The following is an 8,642-nucleotide window of genomic DNA, read 5'->3' as shown; positions in this document are numbered from 1 at the left end:
TAAATCAGCCCCTAAGTAAGTCCCATTTGAATTGTTATATTTAGGAAATTTTGTAAAAATATATATATTATAACAATTTGATATATAGGAAATAAAATAATATTTAAAAAAAATTTTCTAAAAAAATCATAATTCAAAATCACTGTCACATTAGGTAGCAGAGCATTACATATTTACATCAGCCAGCCATAGTCTGACAAGAGACACATCTCAGCTATGCCAAGTTACCATGGGCATCAATTTGTCACAATTTGTGACGGTTTTCACTGACCAATTTTGATGGAGTTTCTACTCACATCGAATCCCCTCTCCCTATCTCCAAGAATAGACTAGCTTAGGTTATAGGAAATTCTATCGTATCGACAAAAAAAAAATTACCATGGGCAACAGATGATAGCCTCGGAAAGTAATGGTAGGTGAGACTATGGTTTGGATCCTACATTGCATGTTTACGAAAGTCGTAGAAGAGACATGCAAAACGTTCATAGATACTATTCTAATGGTCTTTTTTTCTCTTGCTCCATAAACAAAGACAAATATGTTAAACATGCTTTGGAGCATGTTTGGACATGACGGAGGAAAATTAAAATTAAGCAAAGCAACATTATTATGCTCTTTGGAGCCACCTCTCATCGTTTGATGCACTTGTGAAAAGACGTAGTTAGACAACTATCTACTTGAAAGAGAAAATAGTGCAACGAAAAGCTAAAAACACAAAAAGAAAATTAAATGTAGAAGCATTTCAATTTGGATAGCACTGTGCACAACTTGTTTTACAAGATTCATACCAATCATTTCGAGTCAAACGTACACCCAAAAGAGGGATTGAAAAGCTTTGTAATTTTGTTTTTACCACAAAGTAACTGAGATTTCATTATAGCAAACTTAAGAATCTTTATACAGTAATTTTTTTTTACGGCAACGATAATATTTCTATAATCTAATCTACTCCTGATTTAGAGGGAGGGGAGTCTAAAGAGACTATATATAAATGACTAGTATGTAGTAATGCTTGTACAAAATTTGGAAGCTCCAACTCCCACTCTATACTAGGGGTGAGCAACTATGGTAATTACCGAATTACCGACCGAAATCGATTTGAATTTGGTAATTTGCAGTCGGAAATTTAGGAATTTGATCCGTAAATCGATTATCCTGAATTAGTAAGAATCGAATTTGGGTCGAAAATGGTTGTGGGGTTTCTGAATTCGGATTTACCGAATTTGAATTTATTTTAATAAAACGGTAAATTATACCGTTTTCAAATTCAAAATTCTGAATAAAGTTTAATATGAAATAAATATGTTCCATACCTTAAATTGAAGCATTCGTTCTATTTCTGCTTTCTCGTTCCTTTGCACTGCCACTACTTAGTCTAAGCCTAAGCCTCCTCAACTGAAGACACTACTTTCTCATTCTATTTTTGCTTTTTGTTTCTGGTTCCTCAACTGAAGACAGAAACCCTAAACCTCCTCCAGCCGGCAGCCACCACTTAGTCCAACTTCCTCACAAGTCACACCTCACTTAGTCTGGCCTATCTATCTTTCTCTATTTCTGGTTCTCTTCATACTCACTAGCTCACTCACCACACCTGTCTCTCTCTACACCACTGATTACCATTGCTGACAGAGCCTCCACCATTACCAGGACCACGATTCACTAATGCTGAAGGTAAGTTTAGTGCTTTACTTTGTAGATTAATAAGTTGCCCTAATTTCGAAATTTAATCGATTTGAAGCATGTGTAATTTTGGGTGTAACTGAAAGAATTTTATTGCCATTGACTCACGTACAAACACAAAATTTTGTTGTCATTGATCCTACATTGCATGTTTATGAAAGTCGTGGAAGAGATATGAAAAACGTTCAAAGATACCGTTCTAATGGACTTTTTTTCTCTTGCTCCATAAAGAAAGACAAATATGTTAAACATGCTTTGGAGCATGTTTGGACATGACGGAGGAGAATTAAAGTTAAGCAAAGCAACATTATTATGCTCTTTGGAGCCACCTCTCATCATTTGATGCACTTGTGAAAAGACATAGTTAGACAACTACCTACTTGAAAGAGAAAATAGTGCAACGAAAAGCTAAAAACACAAAAAGAAAATTAAATGTAGAGGCATTTCAATTTGGATAGCACTGTGCACAACTTGTTTTATATGGTTCATACCTATCATTTCCAGTCAAACGTACACCCAAAAGAGGGATTGAAAAACTTTGTAATTTTGTTTTTACCACAAAGTAACTGAGATTTCATTATAGCAAATTTAAGAATCTTTACACAGTAATTTTTTTTACGGTAACGATAATATTTCTATAATCTAATCTACTCCTAATTTAGAGGGAGGGGAGTCTAAAGAGACTATATATAAAGGACTCGTATGTAGTAATGCTTGTACAAAATTTGGAAGCTCCAACTCCCACTCTATACTAGGGGTGAGCAACTATGGTAATTACCGAATTACCGACAGAAATCGATTTGAATTTGGTAATTTGTAGTCGGTAATTCGGGAATTCGATCAGTAAATCGGTAATCCCGAATTAGTTAGAATCGAATTTGGGTCGAAAATGGTTGTGAGGTTTCTGAATTCGGATTTACTGAATTCGAATTTCTTTCGGTAAAATGGTAAAATTATACCGTTTTCAAATTCAAAATTCTGAATAAAGTTTAATATGAAATAAATATTTTCCATACCTTAAATTGAAGCATTCGTTCTATTTCTGCTTTCTCGTTCCTTTGCACTGCCACTACTTAGTCTAAGCCTAAGCCTCCTCAACTGAAGACACTACTTTCTCATTCTATTTTGCTCTTTTGTTTCTGGTTTCTCAACTGAAGACAGAAACCCTAAGTCTCCTCCAGCCGGCAGCCACCACATAGTCCAACTTCCTCACAAGTCACACCTCACTTAGTCTGGCCTCTCTATCTTTCTCTATCTCTGGTTCTCTTCATACTCACTAGCTCACTCACCACGCCTGTCTCTCTCTGCACCATTGATTACCATTGCTGACAGAGCCTCTACCATCACCAGGACCACGGTTCACTAATGTTGAAGGTAAGTTTAGTGCTTTACTTTGTAGATTAATAAGTTACCCTAATTTCGAAATTTAATCGATTTGAAGCATGTGTAATTTTGGGTGTAACTGAAAGAATTTTATTGCCATTGACTCACGTACAAACACAAAATTTTGTTGTCATTGATCCTACATTGCATGTTTATGAAAGTCGTGGAAGAGATATGAAAAACGTTCAAAGATACCGTTCTAATGGACTTTTTTTCTCTTGCTCCATAAAGAAAGACAAATATGTTAAACATGCTTTGGAGCATGTTTGGACATGACGGAGGAGAATTAAAGTTAAGCAAAGCAACATTATTATGCTCTTTGGAGCCACCTCTCATCATTTGATGCACTTGTGAAAAGACATAGTTAGACAACTACCTACTTGAAAGAGAAAATAGTGCAACGAAAAGCTAAAAACACAAAAAGAAAATTAAATGTAGAGGCATTTCAATTTGGATAGCACTGTGCACAACTTGTTTTATATGGTTCATACCTATCATTTCGAGTCAAACGTACACCCAAAAGAGGGATTGAAAAGCTTTATAATTTTGTTTTTACCACAAAGTAACTGAGATTTCATTATAGCAAACTTGAGAATCTTTACACAGTAATTTTTTTTTACAGCAACGATAATATTTCTATAATCTAATCTACTCCTAATTTAGAGGGAGGGGAGTCTAAAGAGACTATATATAAAGGACTCGTATGTAGTAATGCTTGTACAAAATTTGGAAGCTCCAACTCCCACTCTATACTAGGGGTGAGCAACTATGGTAATTACCGAATTACCGACCGAAATCGATTTGAATTTGGTAATTTGCAGTCGGTAATTCGAGAATTCGACCGGTAAATCGGTAATCCCGAATTTGTAAGAATCGAATTTGGGTCGAAAATGGTTGTGGGGTTTCTGAATTCGGATTTACCGAATTTGAATTTATTTCGGTAAAACGGTAAAATTATAACGTTTTCAAATTCAAAATTCTGAATAAAGTTTAATATGAAATAAATATGTTCCATACATTAAATTGAAGCATTCGTTCTATTTCTGCTTTCTCGTTCATTTGCACTGCCACTACTTAGTCTAAGCCTAAGCCTCCTCAACTGAAGACACTACTTTCTCATTCTGTTTTTGCTTTTTGTTTCTGGTTTCTCAACTGAAGACAGAAACCCTAAGCCTCCTCCAGCCGGCAGCCACCACTTAGTCCAGCTTCCTCACAAGTCACACCTCACTTAGTCTGGCCTCTCTATCTTTTTCTATCTCTAGTTCTCTTCATACTCACTAACTCACTCACCACACCTGTCTCTCTCTACACCACTGATTACCATTGCTGACAGAGCCTCCACCATCACCAGGACCACGGTTCACTAATGCTGAAGGTAAGTTTAGTGCTTTACTTTATAGATTAATCAGTTGCCCTAATTTCGAAATTTAATTGATTTGAAGCATGTGTAATTTTGGGTGAAACTGAAAGAATTTTGATGCTATTGACTTACGCACAAACACAAAATTTTGTTGCCATTGATCCTACATTGCATGTTTATGAAAGTCGTGGAAGAGACATGAAAAACGTTCATAGATACCGTTCTAATGGTTCTTTTTCTCTTGCTCCATGAAGAAAGACAAATATGTTAAACATGCTTTGAAGCATGTGTAATTTTGGGTGAAACTGAAAGAATTTTGTTGCCATTGACTCACGCACAAACACAAAAAGTGTTTTTTTTTCTACTGCCGATTGTCTGTCAGCATAGTAATTAGCATTTCTACTGTCCAGTGATGACAATTCTATATTGCTTTAGTATTGCTTTAGAATGAAAGGAAATGATTCTTAATATATTGACACACTGGATTTTCTAGCGTGTGCATATGGACTTAAATTGATGGACTTAGTGAATATAAGTAGAAAATAAGGTAATGATGGATCTAGCGTCTTATTGGCAAGATGATAATTGACACTAATCAGATGCCACATTATTGTTCTCCAGCGTCATTAGTACTAAAGAAGTGATTTTTACTTCTGTGCAAACAAGCAAAATGATTTCCAAGTGCCAGGGGATGATTGCTGTCATTATTGTGTTGTCAAGTTTTTTTTTTCTATTGTTGGTTGTCTATCAGCATAGTAATTAGTATTTCTACTGTCCAGTGATGACAAATCTATATTGATTTAGTATTGGTTTAGCATAGTATTGCTTTACTTGTTCCATCCTGAGATTAAAAGCACAATTCTATATTTTCATGAGAGCTAACAGATTCTGCTCTTGACTAAGTTGATTAGTTCTATGCTCTTATTTCATTGTCTAATTGAATTTATATTTATTGATAATTGATTGTTGCACTAAATTGTATAATTTTCTTGCTCAGATTTACAAAAAAAAAAAACTGAAACTATGTCTACCGATGGTGAGAGTAATCCAAGTCACGAGAAGCTGGAACAAGAAGGATCATCTGGAACTCTTCCTCCTAGTCCTACTACACGAAGCTGTGAAGAATTTGGTTTTGTCAATAAAAGAGGAGAGTACAATAAGAGCTTCAAAACTTGGGATCATTTTCATGTAAAGCATGTGAATAGAGTTCATCATGCAATCTGCAAGTACTGTAAGAAGGACATAGTTGCGGATCCCAAAAGTAATGGTACGACTCCCCTTAATACTCATGTAGCTAAATGTCCTCTAAATCCTAAAAATAAGCAAACTGGTCAAGCTACATTGTGTTTGGGTGAAACTAAAACCTTAGAGGGAGGGGTTAAAGGGGCACTTATAAGTTGAAAATTTGATGCGGAAGTCATTAGAAAAAGCATAGCTTATATGGTAATTGTTGATGAGTTGCCATTTAAACATGTAAAGGGAAGAGGTTTTCAATATATGATGCAGACTGCCTGTCCATCATTTAGAATTCCTTCGAGATGGACTATTTCTAGAGATTGTTATTAGCTGTATTTAGATGAAAAATTTAAGTTGAAACATCTCTTGAAGAATAACAGTAGCAGAATTTGTCTAACCACAGATTCCTGGACATCCATTCAAAGGATAAATTATATGTGTCTCACTGCCCATTTCATAGATAATGATTGGAAACTGAAAAAAAAATCCTAAATTTCTGTCCTATTGCTAGTCACAAGGGAAATGAAATTGGTAAGGCCATAGAAAAATGTATATTAGAATGGGGAGTTGATGATATCCTAATTGTTACAGTTGACAATGCAAGTTACAATGATTTAGCTATCCAGTATTTACGAGGAAAACTTCAAAATTGGGGAAAAGCTGTGTTAGGGGGGAAATGGACTCATGTGCAATGTGTAACTCATATGGTGAATCTAATTGTTAATGATGGCATCAAAAAACTTGGGAATTCAGTTGATTGTATCAGGGCAGCAGTTAGATATGTTAGACAATCACCTTCTATATTGAGAAAAATTCAAGGAGTGTGTTGAAATTGAAAAAATTGAATGCAAAAGATTGCCCATTTTAGATGTCTCTACTAGGTGGAATTCTACATATCTAATGCTAGACACAGCTCAAAGGTTTGAGCAAGCTTTTGGGGGGTTTGAGGAGCAGGATCCTTATATGCTTCAAGAGTTAGAAAATCTACCAACAAAATCTGATTGGACAAATGTTAGATTCTTGGTAATTTTTTTGAAAAACTTTTATCAGCTAACTGTAAAGGTTTCCGGTTCCAAATATTTGATTTCAAATAATTTTTTTCACTGATATTAGTCACATTCATGGCACTTTAATTGAAATGACAGCAAGTGATAATGATGAGTTCAAAGGCAATATCAATGAAGGAGAAATATGATAAGTATTGGGGAAGGATCGAAAAGATGAATATGCTGATTTTTATTCCTCCATTCTTGATCCTCGAACTAAACTTGAATACCTTAAATTTGTGGTTTGCCAAATTTATAGTGACTCCAATGGTACAACACTAGCTGACCTTGCAAAAGATGCAATGTTTGAGTTGTTTAATGAATACAAGATGCTCAACACACCTGTCTCACATTCTGCCTCTCATGCTTCTTCACTTTCAAGCGATTCTCAAAGGATGTAATACTATATTTCATGGATATGCCTTTAAAACAATCACTAATAGGTACAAGTTGGAGTTTAAGAAGAGAAAAGCGGAACTTGGAAGTAGGGATGCAAAATCTGAATTAAAGAAATATTTGAATGAGGAGTGTGACGAAGATGATGAGAGATTTGATATCTTGTTATGGTGGATGGCCAATAGCCTTAGATTCCCAATTCTCTCCAAAGTTGCTCGTGATGTGTTGGCAGTCCCAATTTCTACCGTGGCCTCTGAATTTGTTTTTAGTACTGAAGGTCATGTTCTTGATACATTTAGGAGTTCTTTGACTCCTAGAATTGTACAAGGATTAACATGTGCTCAAGATTGGTTTTGGTCCTCCAAGATAGAATTAAACATAGAAAAAAATCTGGAAGAGCTTAAAGCCTTCGAATCTGGTAAGCTATCAAAATTTTTATTGCAGAATTTAAAGTATTTCTTTATTTCTAATAATTGCCTTTATGATACTTCATGAATTTTGTTTGTTCTTGCAAAGTTGCTGAAGTTTGCGTTTTGAGAGTTGAACCAACTCTTCTGGCAAGTTGCAGTTTCTAGACAATTGGGTTTTAATTCTGGAGTGTGGATTGTAGTTTATGATTTCTAGACAAGTTAATTTCGACTTTTATTTCTATTGAGTTATGATTTCTGGATTGATTTATGATTGTGGATTGTTGTTTCATGAATTTTATTTCTAGACAAGTTAATTTCGACAAATTTATACTTTTATGGATTGTGGAGTGTGAATTTTAGTTTCATTAGTTTGTAGTTTGTAGATCAGTGATCCAACTATTATGTGTGTTATAGATTGCAGAATATCAGTACTCATTACAAGTTCATGTTTGTTTCATTGTTTATGGCTCAGTTAGTGTAATAGTATTGCTATTTGCTGATAAAAAATGTTCCAAAGAATTTCTTTTCTGAAATTCGGTTAAATCGAAAAATGTCCGTTTTTTGAATTGAAATCAGATTGGATTTGAATTCGATAATTCCTATTTCGAATGCGAATTAGGTCAAATTTTCCCAGAACCATTTATCAAAAATTACCGATTTCAAGCTACTGAATTATCGACTTCGAATTCGATGCTCACCTCTACTCTATACAATAAGATACTAATTGCACATTACACCCCTAGCAAAGGACTATTTGGTAGCTTCCCTAATAGTCCAGTAAATTTTCTTAATTTGGACTTGTTGGAGGAACAATTTGGCATCAAATTTCCTGAGTCAGAACCTCTCCCCAATACTTTTTCCCCAAATTTAAGATTTTAATATTTATCTATCCAATTTTTAGGTGGTATTACATCACAGTCCACCGTAAATTTATTCAGAAAATTATGTTGAGTCTCTTGTTGATTTGCACTAGTATCTGGCTAACATCTTATATCTACAATGACAACTCAACATAATATAGAAATCCTGAGTTATAATACATGCAAGTTTTCCAAAATCTTTTTCTTTTCTTGCTATGCTTTTACTTGAAAGACAAACAAAAGAGGAAGAGAGGTAGATGACGAAAGTAAA

This window comes from Coffea arabica, unplaced genomic scaffold (assembly GCF_036785885.1).
Source record: "Coffea arabica cultivar ET-39 unplaced genomic scaffold, Coffea Arabica ET-39 HiFi ptg000059l, whole genome shotgun sequence".
Taxonomy (NCBI): domain Eukaryota; kingdom Viridiplantae; phylum Streptophyta; class Magnoliopsida; order Gentianales; family Rubiaceae; genus Coffea; species Coffea arabica.
Note: the sequence above shows the minus strand (reverse complement) of the source record.